Source organism: Carlito syrichta, unplaced genomic scaffold (assembly GCF_000164805.1).
Source record: "Carlito syrichta isolate Samal-C Ts95f unplaced genomic scaffold, Tarsius_syrichta-2.0.1 Scaffold239038, whole genome shotgun sequence".
Taxonomy (NCBI): domain Eukaryota; kingdom Metazoa; phylum Chordata; class Mammalia; order Primates; family Tarsiidae; genus Carlito; species Carlito syrichta.
The window spans coordinates 429684-442746 of NW_007183134.1; the positions used below are offsets into that span (position 1 = coordinate 429684).

The 13063-nt window shown below is 41.6% G+C and overlaps 1 protein-coding gene across 1 annotated transcript in view; it reads right to left on the minus strand.

Moving 5' to 3' along the window:
• LAMA1 (laminin subunit alpha 1) overlaps positions 1 to 13063 on the minus strand; it is a 157110-nt gene that overhangs the window by 120782 nt on the left and 23265 nt on the right. The gene's annotated exons all lie outside the window — the stretch shown is intronic.

Here is a 13063-nt window from a genome sequence, read left to right on the forward strand (position 1 = left end):
CCGCTCAAAAACCAAAGTGCATTTTGAGAGAATTATTATATAATGACTGCCAAAGTCTATTAAAGCTTTTGAGTATAACTGCTTATGCAAGTTAATCAGAAAAATGTAGAGATGAGGGCTTGTCAAGTTACCCAGACTGGTCTCGAACCCCTGAGTTCAGGCAATCCTCTCACCTCAGCCTCCCACACCCAGCCATGCATTTGTTTGCAAAATAAACTCAATAGGTACTCACAAATGAATCTGTTGTTATTGTTGTTATTCTCAACATTAGTATTACCATAAGAGCTTATTCTCTTGTTTCCAATATCTTTCTTAATTTTTAAAAAATTAAAACAGAGATGAGGTCTCGCTATGCTGACCAGGTTGGTCTTGAACTCTTGGGCTCAAGAAATCCTCCTGTCTTGGTCTCCCAAAGTGCTGGGATTACAGCTGCCTGGCCAATAGTAGTGTTAAGTATATTTCTCATAGTGATTTGGAGATGATACAGCTGAATATGAAAAAATAATCCACCCACAACATATCTATTAGAAAGGCTAAAATCCAAAACACCAAATGCTGGTGTGGAACTCTCATTTATTGCAGGTGCAGAAGCAAAATGGTACAGCTACTTCGGAAAACAGACAGTTTTTTCACAAAATTAAACATACTCACCATATGATCATGGTATTTACCCAGATGAATTGAAAACTTAAGTCTACACAAAAACCTGCACCATATTTGCCAAAACTTGGAAACAAACGAGAAGTCTTTCAGTAGGCAACAGGATACACATACTACAGTGCATCCAGACAATGAAATATTATTAAGTGATAAATAGAAACGAATTCTCAAGCCACAAAAAAAAGACATAAAGGAACCTAAAATGCATTATTACTAAGTGAAACAAGCAAATCTGAAAAGGCTACACACTATAGGATTCCAACTGTATAACACTCTGGAAAAGGTAAAACGATGGTGACAGTAATAAAGATCAGTGGATGAGCCGGGCTCGGTGGCTCAGCCTGTAATCCCACGCTTTGGGAGGCTGAGGTGAGTGGATTGCCTGAGCGCTTTGGGAGGCTGAGGTGAGTGGATTGCCTGAGCCCGCGGGTTTGAGACCCGCCTGGGCAACTTGGCGAGACCTCATCTCTACAATAAAAAATTAGCCAGGTGTGGTAGCACACACCTGTAGTTCTGGTTACTCAGAAGGCTGAGGAGGAAGCATCACTGGAGCCCAGCAGTTAGAGGCTGCAGTGGCTGGGAGCGTGCCACTGCACTCCAGTCTGGGTGACAGAGTGAGACTCCAACTCAAAAAAAAAAAAAGATCAGTGGATGCCAGGGGTCTAGGGGGAGAGACAAGGATGGGGGGAGGGAGGGAAGGGTGACTAGGTTGGTGCACAGGCGATTTTTAGGGTATTGGATCTATCCTGTATGGCACTGTAATAGTGGAGACGTGTCCTTATACATTTGTCAAAATGCATAGAATGTACAACACTCAGAGCGAACCCTAATGTGAACCCATGGGCTTAATAATAATGTATCAATATTGGCTCATCAGTGATAACAGATGTACCATCCTAATGCAAGATGTTAACAAGAGAAACTGAAGGGGTGGAAGAGAGTGAGACAGTATGTGGAAACTCTGTGTCCTTCCTGCTCATTTTTCTATAAACCTAAAACTGTTCCAAAAACGTCCATTCATTAAAAAAATAAGAGTAGGGAGGAAGCAAACTGGGGGAGGGGGTGTGGAGGGGGGAAGAATGTAAATGATATTTATCAGTACCAGGAAACTAGTCAGAAAAATCCTGGATTTAGGAGGAACCCTCATGGATATCTAGCCCCTAATCCAGCTCTAAGAAGGAGTCATCTCTCCAAAAACCCAGTCCCACCTGAAGCACTTCCAGGGACAGGAAATTCACGAGCTCCTAAGACAGTCCTTCTGTTTTATGACAATGCCCTTGTTAGAGGATTTTTTTTTTTTTTTACATTGATTCAAGGTCCTCTGGAGCTACAAAAAAGATGTTGAACTCCACTTTCACTGGGCTCGGTGGCTCAGCCTGTAATCCCACGCCTTTGGGAGGCTGAGGTGAGTGGATTGCCTGAGCCCACGGGTTCGAGACCCACCTGGGCAACTTGGCGAGACCTCATCTCTACAATAAATCAAAATGAGCCGGGCATGGTAGCGCATGCCTGTAGTTCCAGCTACCCGGAAGACTGAGGCGGAAGGATCGCCGGAGTCCAGCAGGTCGAGGCTGCAGTGCCACTGCACTCCAGTCTGGGTGACAGAGTGAGACTCCAACTCAAAAAAAAAAAAGAAAAAGAATTCCACTTTCACATTCCTCTAAATATTTGTATAGAACTAACACAGATCACCTCCAGGATCCAGAGACTTCTCATTTTTAGCTTCAGCATTCTGGTTTCCTGAAAACATCCATCATTTAACAAGAGATCATCATCACCTTGTCATGATGCTCTGGACACAACCTTATTTTAAAATGCAGTTCCAGGAACTGAATACAAAACTCCAAATGTTTTCTGAGTTGTGAAGAACATAGTGAAAATAACACGCCCCTCGTTTTAGCAATTCAGCCTTAGCAAGCATTCAGTTTTCTGAGGGTAAACTTTAGATCACTAATTCAGATTGGGGCTGCAAGAAACAATCACAAAAACATGGCTTTCTCTCTCTCTCTCTCTCTTTTTTTTGAGTTTTCTTTGTTTTTATTTTAGAAAAGAAACTTTTAGAGTAAGTTTGTACACAGTGGGAATGATCTAGTAGAGAAGGACATGTGGATGAGATTTAATTTTGTTTGCTAGAGTAAAGCATTAGAAAGCTTGATTTGCTCTGTTTGAGAGATGTATAGGAAACAAATTGTCCTTAGTACTAGTATTCATTTACAGTTGTACGTTAAGAGGATTTTCCTTCTGAATTGGTTCAGAAATAGAAAATTGTCATGCAATTAAACGTACAAATGGTATCCTAAAAGTTAAACTGTCGAGCATAGATTTTTCAAATTTATGTAATAATAAACATACAATTATGTAATAATAAACATACAATTCCATCTCATTGTAATAACTCAGTTCGCCTACCATAAGTGTGCTCCAGTTTCATTTAGTCTGCAAGTGACGTGTGAGTCTGACATTTTGGCTATCCACGTTAATGTGCTACTTTTCTCAAGCAGGCAACCAATACTTCTCAAGCACATTCCATGTGAAATAATGTGCTCAGGTTCTGATGATAAGAACAAGGAAGGACATTCTCATGTCCAGTTGTTTTGTAAGAATTTTCATCAACAAAGTAGAACTCTATGAGCATGTGGGTTGTGATCATTGGCCACGGCTGCACATTGAACTAGACTTTACAAAGTGGAGATGCCAAGTAAGAGGGGGTATGGGGGCAGTCCATTTCAGAGGGATAGACAGAGAGTCAAGGTCATTTACAAAGACATCTGAAGTGGAATGTATTTACTTTCTGTTTTCCAGTTTCACATTTGAAAACGAAAAGAATTTAACAGGTCTACCACATGCTTACGAACTTTCCACATATTATCTCATTTAATCGCAAACCCCATTATTGTTTTTGTTCCCATTTTACATATTTGGAAACTGATGTAGAGAGGTCAAGTAACAAACTGCTGAGTTGCAGGTTCCAATAAGAAATCAGGTGGTCTCACTCTAGAGTCCTTAGCCACCTTGCATACTGCCAGTCCTCGAATGTCCACACACACCTAAGATTACTGAACTTTACTATTTGTGATACCAAAAACAAAACAAAAAAAGCACTTCTATAGTCACTCGGAAACCAGGTTCATATCTAGAAGCAAAGTGGCATTAGTTTCAGTTATTCTGCAGTTTCAGTCATGACAGTCTAGGCTGAGTAGGGAGAGGGGATGGAGAATGAATGTGCAAGAAACAACAATTAATGTCTCCCTATGCCAATGGAGAAAAGCTTCTGCAAAGCAAAAGAAACCATCAAGAGAGCGGGGAGACAGCCCGCAAATGGGAAAAAACATTTGCCAACTGCATATCTGACAAAGACCTAACATCCATGATTTACGAGGAACTCAAATGTCCCAAAAGGAAAAAATAAAAATAAAAAAACAATCCCATTAAAAAGTGAGTGAGCAAAAGACCTGAATAGACATTTCTCAAAAGATATACAGGCAGCCAACAGGCACATGAAAAAGGGCTCAGCCTCACTAATCATCAGAAAAATGCAAATCAAAACCACATTGAGATACCACCTAACCCCAGTAAAAATGGCCATCATTAATAAAACAATCAACAACAGATGCTGGTGAGAGTGCAGAGAAAAAGGAATGCTTTTTCATTGCTGGTGAATGCAAACTAGTGCAACCTCTTTGGAAAACAGTGGGGTGATTTCTAAGAACTAGAAATTGACATTCCATATGACCTAGCATCCCCCTACTGGGAATATACCTAGAGGAACTCAAATCATTCTGCAAAAAAAGATACCTGCACACACATGTTTGTTGCAGCTCTAATCCACTAGCAAAAACACGGAGCCAACCGTGCTGCCCATTGAAACCAGACTGGATTAAAAAAAAAATGTGGTACATATACACAATGAACTATTACACGGCCATAAACAAGGACAAACATATGGACTTCGCATCAACTTGGATGGATTTAGAGTCTATCATATTCTGTGATATATCACAGAAACAAAGAACAGGGTACTACATGTTCTCATTTATAAGTGGACCCTGAACATTTACCATAATACTTTAAGAAAGGGATTGGCAGTAGCAGGATACTGCCGGGGGCAGTAGAGACACACACAACATCAATAAGGGTAACTGATCTCAAACCAGGCAAAGTAGGAACCAAAGGGAGGCCCAAACTTTACCCGTATGATGACCACTTGTATGCCTAATCCTGAATTGTACCCACATCTTTTTTTTTTTTTTGAGTTGGAGTCTCACTCTGTTGCCCAGACTGGAGTGCAGTGGCCACTCCCGGCCACCACAGCCTCGACCTGCTGGGCTGCGGCGATCCTTCCGCCTCAGCCTTCCAAGTAGCTGGAACTACAGGTGCGTGCTACCACACCCGGCTAATTTTTTGATTTTTTATTGTAGAGATGAGGTCTCACCAAGTTGCCCAGGTGGGTCTCGAACCCACGGGCTCAGGCAATCCACTCACCTCAGCCTCCCAGGGCACGGGATTACAGGCTGAGCCACCGAGCCTGGCTTGGACCCACATCTTTAAAATAAAAACAAACAAAGAAAAAGAAAATCTTCTCAGCATCTCACTACATACCACAGGGCTTGAACCCAGGCAATCTGTATTCTTAAGTGCTGGGCCACACTACTTCTATAGAATGAAAGGAAAGGAGACAAAGAAATCCCAGGCCGAGGAAACTGGTGAGTCCTAGCCCAGTTTTTTCAACCTCTTATTCAACCAGTAGCATTTATTTCAGTACCATGTTCCAGTAGTTCAGCAAACCCTTGTCAGCTTTTATATTGAGAGCTTAGTCATTTGTAAGAAAATGATACCAAATGGAAGAACAGCCACAGTGGGAAAACTTCAGGACAAGCCCTCAGAGGAGGAAATAGTTAACTCTTATCTTGATCACAAGATAGGAAGTTGGTCATTGTTCTCAAAATCCTTCAGAAGTCCTCAGGGTCCCCAAATTGGGGACCAGAAAAAAAACTAAGAATGGGACTGAAAGCTGCAAGTCTGATAAGGAGGAAAAGGGTGCTTTGAAAAGTCTAAATACAATTTGTCTTCACTTAACTTAGAGGCTGAACTATCCCCCTCCATTTAATGTGCTTGAATTCTAACCCCAATACCTCAGAATGTAACTGTATTTGGAGACAGAATCTTTGAAGAGATAATTCACACATTCACGATCAGCAAATTTTTCACTTTCCTAATACTGAGAGAAGGTGAAAATTTAAAAAATCTGCAGCTGGTTGCCTCAAACTTCTGTCATTAAACACAAGCGAAATGGTCTTTTCTAAACTGTCACCTTTTTCACAATACAGCTGAAAGTTGCAGATATATCCAGTATTTGCCTCAGACACCACTCTGACTTGCATTCCAGGGTCCAACTTTATATTTTTATTTGGATTATAAACCAAATATATATTGTATACATATGTATTTCTTCATTTACATTGCATCATTACATTACTATCTGTCTCATTATCGCTCAGAAATCACATCAGCTTATATTCCTTCATTTTCCATAATTATGATAAATTATTTTGAAGTTTGAAAACCCTGAAATATCAAAATACAAGTATACAACACTAATCGCAAAAAATATTGACCAATTTGCAATTTTCACCAACTATGTAAATCAACAACATTACACAGTCAATATCAGATTATTATCTCAATTAACTTTCTTTCTCCTTGCCTCACTATTCATTTTCAAGCAAAATACAATAACACATACATATGACAATGTTGCAGCATTCAGAAACAGAATTTGCAAAGATGTAAATTCACATTAGTGGCAACCAGGAACAGAATTTGGAATGACATACATTCACGTCAGCGATCGCGAATGAGTTAAGTTAGATGAGGTCATTAGAGTGGGCCCTAATTCAGTATTACTGGTGTCCTTATAATAAGAGTTTATTTATTATTGACTTATAATAATTTATAATAATTTATATTAAGAGTCTATTTATTATTATAATAAGAACACAGACAGGTACAGAGGAAAGACTGTGGGAGGGCACAGTGAGAAGAAGCCATCTACAAGCCTCAGAAGAAACCAGCTCTGCTGCCACCTTGATCTTGGACTTCAGGCTCCATAACTGGGAGGAAATCAGTTTATCTTGTTTGAGCTGTCCAGTATGTGCTATTTGTTACAGCAGCCCAAGTTGATTAATACAGCCCTTAATTCACCAACAATGTGTTGACAAATAGGTCTTACACACAATATAGAAAAAGTGAGGGATTCTGTTAGTGTATAAAAGTTTAAACCCTTATCCAAATAAAATCTACGGTATTTCTGTTGCTCTTTTTTTTTTATTTTTTTGCATGGTTGACTAAACTGCTTTTTCTCTGGATATAAGCTTGGCTGAACACAAACTGATGATGCAGGGGTTTTCACCAGACGCAGAGTCAATGTAGTCTTGCTAAACCTGCAGCTGATACAGACATTTTTAAATCCACTTTCATCACAATTTTCCACCAAGTAGCCTTTGTTAATGATCACTGGAATGCACATAAACAGTGTCACATAAATAAAGTAGGCACACATCAAACACCACTTTCTACAGAGGAATTCAGACAGGAATTTTCATGTGGACTTGAATCTTAACTTAAATATATTAAATCCGTCTCAGGCACAGATGTCTGAAAAATACAGATAACCTAATTTTCCAGTGTCAGAGGTCAATTTCCCATGAGCAAGGAGAAGTAAAGCCTCTCTTCTCCACAGAAGGCACAGCTGTTCTCTGCATGACTGTGCTCTCAACTAAATCTATAGAGGCCAAATACCATGCGGGACTCCCTTCTGGAAGTTCTCCATAGAAGACTTACCTGCCACCATGGCGGTAATGGAACAGTGAATGAAAAAATGTTTTCTCTGTTCTTTTTTTTTTTTTTTGTGAGAAAGCAGAGAACAGAGAAGCTCCCACAGTAGGAGGGGACCCGAAGGGGTTGCCCTCTCTCTTACATAAAGGAAATGAACTTCTCACAGACAAAAAAGATTTAGATTAATAGTCAAATACATCTGATAAATAATGTTGTTCAGCTATCCCCTTGAAAGTGGTGATTTTGTGCTTTGTAGGCTTTATGTCTCATAAAATTATTAGAGAACGAAATTTAAAAGGACCATTTGAATTAATATTTATTACTCAAGAATAAAGAAGCAATTATCTAATAGTAGCTAATTACTACTATAGTTAGGACTCACTTCCAGTTTCCAGAATATCAATCACTAAAGCACTTAGTTGATAAGCGTGTGATGAAGCAATAAAAACTAGCAAGGAAAAGATCGTTAGGGAGCTGAGAATATTGCTGGGGAAGGAAGGGTATCTGGAATACACATTTTAAGAAAAACTCTCATGGGCAATTACCTTGAAATGTCATTTATATTTCAGTTGGTTGTTTCATTCTTACCCCTCATTTTAGTAGCAGTATGCACGGTTGACAGACACAAAGAAATCGCTTTATGAGTGAGAAGAGAATTTTGGAGTAAACCTAGATTTGTTTCCCTTTATGTTTGGTATCGTCACTAGATGTGCAAAATAAACACACCAAGGTCCAGTAACCTTTCTTTTTCTTCCCCCCTTTCTTTTCTTGCTTTTTGTTTAGTGAGGAAGGAAGGAATGACTATCAAGAGTGGTAAATTTAGATCAAGCAGATTTCTTTCCTTAAAATTCTTAAGATTCATGTCTCAGCCGGGCGCAGTGGCTCAAATCTATAATCCCGGCACTTTGGGAGACCAGGGTAAAAGGATTCTCTGAGACCGCAGGTTCGAGACCAGCCTGGGCAACATGGTGAGACCTAGTCTCTACAATACATCAAAAAATTACCCGAACTTGGTGGTGCATGCCTGTGGTTCCAGCTGCTTGGAAGGCTGAGGTGGAAGGATCACCTGAGCCCAGCAGGTCAAGGCTGCGGTGGCCGAGAGCATGCCACTGCACTTCAGCCTGGGAGACACAGTGAGAGTCCCACTCAAAAAAATAAAAGGATTCATGTCTCAGAAAGTCAAGGCACACTCCCTCTTGATCCATTCTATGGATTCTCAAAGTAGACATTGAGGAAACACCAATGTAAGAAAGACGACCACTGATAGATACAGGGCACAGAGATATGACCCTATTTACAACATCAGTACAAACCTGTGACCAGTAATCTAAAGACAGGGAAGGAACACTCAAAGCACCTATCAGAAGCAGTTCTGGTTTTCATCAATTAGAAAAGCTATTTGAAGAAGAGGCCACCAGCATGTTGTCCCATGGTCCAGTTGTTACTATTTCCATTTGAGTATGACTATTAGTATTATTTCAAAAGAAAAGTGCTGAACCACTTTATCAAGTCAAACTGAAAATAAGAGGCTGGTTTCCATTTCTAGTCTCAGCTTATTTCTCCATATAATTGTTCCCATTGCTCAAGTCCACCAAGTGTTCTGAAATTATTTTGCTGAATTTGTGGAAAATTAGTAACAACTACCTCAAAAACACAACCAGCCGTGTCACCAATTGCCCTTTGTGGGGCTCTTCACCTCTATCCCCACCCTCCCTCATAAGCTCCATGTGATCGCCTAGCACTCCTAGATGAGATTAAACCCACTTGTGAAATGCAGTTACAGGCCATTCTCACCCGAGAAATCCAAGTTACCTTTTATATACCCCAACTCCCAATCATGGCCTTGGCCAGAGCTGTCCAGTTTTCACCTATGAGTACCACAGTTTTTGAAAGGACACTAGGCTTTTCTCCAAAATGCAGTCCCCATTTGTTCATGTCGGAATGGAGATGGCAGTGAATAGCACCCTTTTCTTTCCCTCCTGCCTGTGGAAGTAGGCTCAGAAATCTGTCATGGAGCTTGAAAACCTAAGTCAGCACTAGTCCAAAAAAAAAAAAAAAAAAAGCAAAAAGCGCGCGTCACCATGCTAATTTTTTGTTTTTTGTAGAGAAAAGGCATCACTACTTTGTCCAGGCAGGTCTTGAACCCCTGGGTTCAAGCAGTCCTCCCCGCTTGGCCTCTCAAAGTGTTAAGATTATAGGCACGAGCCACTGTGCTCATCCTAAAGGTTTTAACATATTGCATCTAAGTGGTGGCCCATATCCCTGTCCAGGCTTAGATGGGGATGGCAGAAGCCTGCCTGGCACAATTCCTCCTGAGTGGGTACATGTGGACCTGCCTTGGCAGTTCTGCCCCGTGGGTCAGAAGCCTGTGCATCTGAGAAAAGCCTGCCAGGTAAAAGAATAGCACACACGGGCCCCAAAGAGGGTCAGCTCTTTTCCCAGGACAATATGGCTCCTCCCCTGAGGAGGGGTGGAGGAGAGCTAGGCAGAGGACCACCCCACATGGACACATGAGACTGGGGACAAGGGACATCCCCTAACAATTTTTCATTGAAGCTTCATTCGATCAACATTGACCAAGCATCTGCTTTGTTACAGGGACTGTGGCAGGTGCTACAGAGACAGCAGTGAAGAAAGTTGATGTGGACTCAATGCCCTAGTGGGAAAGCCAGAGGTTGACCAAGCCACCAGAGAAGGGCAGAGGCTGTGAGAGCATCAGGGTGTGGCGGGGAGACCAGTCTAGTCTGGAGAAGGTGGGCAGTCAGGGAAGGCTTCTCTAAGGGCATCTCTTAGGAGAGGGGTTGACTGATAGGAGATGTCTAAGTAACGGGAGCAAAGGTGAGAGGCCCGTGGGAAAAGACCATGAGGGGTAGAGTGCAGATAGTATAAAGACAGCAGGAGGCCCAGCTGGCTTGAGTGCAGGGAGGCAGAGGGGGCCTGGACAGGAATGTGGGCCACCACTTAGGTGCAATATGTTAAAACCTTTAGGACGGGCATAGTGACTCATGCCTATAATCCTAGCACTTTGAGAGGCCAAGGTAGGAGGATTGCTTGAGCCCAGGTGTGCAAGACCTGCCTAGACAAGGCAGGGAGGCCTTGCCTCTAAAAAATAAAAATAAAAAATTAGCATGTTGATGCGTGCCTGTAGTCCCAGCTGCTTAGGAGACTGAGGTGGAAGGATCTCCTGAACCCAGGAGGCTGAGACTGCTGTAAGCCACGGCACTCCAGTCTGGGCAATAGAGTAAAACCAGACCTCAAAAATAAAATACCAGGAAGCCACAGGGTCACCAGGGCAGAAAAGCTCATGCAACTGGACATTGGTGCCTGGAAATCATAAGAGATGGTGGTGCTGACTTTGTAAAAACCAAGAGACAAGAGTAGAAATAAAAGACTGAGCTCTAAAGAGTCCTTGGGTCTTAAAGAGTTTTCTTAAAGTCAAAACGTGAGTGAGAAAGAAAACGCACAGAGGCCAACCAGAGTTTCCCAACTTTGGTCAGATCTCTCTCTTCTCTGTGGTAAGGCTGGCGAGGTCTCTCCCACCGGCCCTGACGCCCACACTTCCCCCTTCTTTCCTCAGTCCCAGAGAAGTTCTGGCTGAAAACATCTGAAAACTCAATTTCTTTTCAGTTCGTTTCCTAGCCCTCATGTTGACCTGAATTTGCCCCAGGTGATGCAGCCGTAGTGAAGAGCTCAAAGCTTCTCATGGCCTCTTCCCATTTCTCATCATGAGAAAACACTGTCATCACACCTGATAAAAGTGAAAGGGGCCCTTAGTCATTAGGTCTCAAAATTTCAGATAGTGATTTTTGATACTGCCTAGCAAAGCTGTGCGAATCTGTACTTAACAGACTCCATTAAACATTAACTTTGGAAGGCTGAGGCAGAAGGATCGCCGGAGCCCAGCAGGTCGACGCTAGGGTGGCTGTGATTGTGCCACTGCACTCCAGCTTGGGCGACAGAGTGAGACTCCAACTCAAAAAAAAAAAAAAATTAACCTATTAGTTACACATTTACAATACCCAGAAACAACAATTAAATGTTTTCTTTCCTTTGGCCACTAAATCTAGCTGAATTGTTCACAGTTTTAGCCCTAGAGAGATTATAAAGTGTTATTTTCTGTGTGCGCAAGATTTTGCTTTTTATATGGATCCTTGGTCTATATCTTATTTGAAGATTCTCTGTTTTCTTTAAATACGTCTAACTTCATTGAGCATCTGCCATTTGCCGGACACTGGACTGACAAATCATCACAGTTAAAACTTATTTTTTAAAATGATATCTAAATATACAGGATGTGTAATGTGCAGAAAGGCTTTTATTTTTTAAAAGATGTGGGAATATAAAGTGAAAAAAAGTAGAGTGACTCATTAAAAAATTAAACAGAATTATGATCTGATCCAGCAGTTCCACTTCTGGGGAAAATACCTAAAAAAAAGTGAAAGCAGTGATTTTTTTTTTTTTTTTTAAGTCGGAGTCTCACTCTGTCCCCCAGACTGGAGTGCAATGACTGCTCCCGGCTACCGCAGCCTCGACCTGCTGGGCTCCGGTGATCCTTCCACCTCAGCCTTCCAAGTAGCTGGAACTACAGGCGCGCACTACCACGCCCAGCTGATTTTTGATTTGTTGTAGAGATGAGGTCTCACCAAGTTGCCCAGGCAGGTCTCGCACCAGTGTTCATAGCAGCATTATTCACAAGAGCTAAAAAGTGGAAACAACCCAAGTATCCATTGAGGGATGGGTGACTAAACAAAATGTGGTATTTACATACAATGGAAAATGATTCATCCTTAAAAAGGACTGAAATTTTTTCAGCAGGGAGGTGTGGCTCATTTCTGTAATCCCAGCCCTGCAGGAGGCTGAGGCAAGAAGATTACTTGAACCCAGGAGTTCGAGACCGACCTGGGTAACATAGCAAGACTTTGCCTCTACAAAAAATTAAAAAATTAGCCAGGCATGATGGCACATACCTGTAGGCCCAGTTACTTGGGAGGCTGAGGACATTATGCTAAGTGAAATAAGCCACACTCAGAAGAACAAGTAGAGTAATATTTCACCTCTAGAGTGTAATCAAATTCATAGACACTAAAACAGAGGTTACCAGGGGCTGGGAAGAGAGAGGAATGTGGAGTTAGTGTTTAATAAGTACAAAGTTTCAGTTTGGGAAGATGAAAACATTCTGGAGATGGATAAAGAGGATGGTTGTACAACAATGGGGATATCCTTTAATGCCATAGAACTGTATGTTTTAAATTAGTAAATTTTATGTTATGCATATTTTACAACTACCCCCCCCCAAAAAAAGGTTGTGAAAATAAGGTGAGAAAAGTGAATGGTTTGAAGATAAGACTTCACAGAAGACTGAGATGTCTAAGTAGAAAATGAGCAGGGATGTATTAATAGTATTTCCAAGCCAGGCTCGGTGGCTCAGCCTGTAATCCCGCACCTTCGGGAGGCTGAGGTGAGTGGATTGCCTGAGCCCACGGGTTCGAGACTCGCCTGGGCAGCGAGACCTCATCTCTACAATAAATCAAAAAAAATCAGCCGGGCATGGTAGCGCATGCCTGTAATG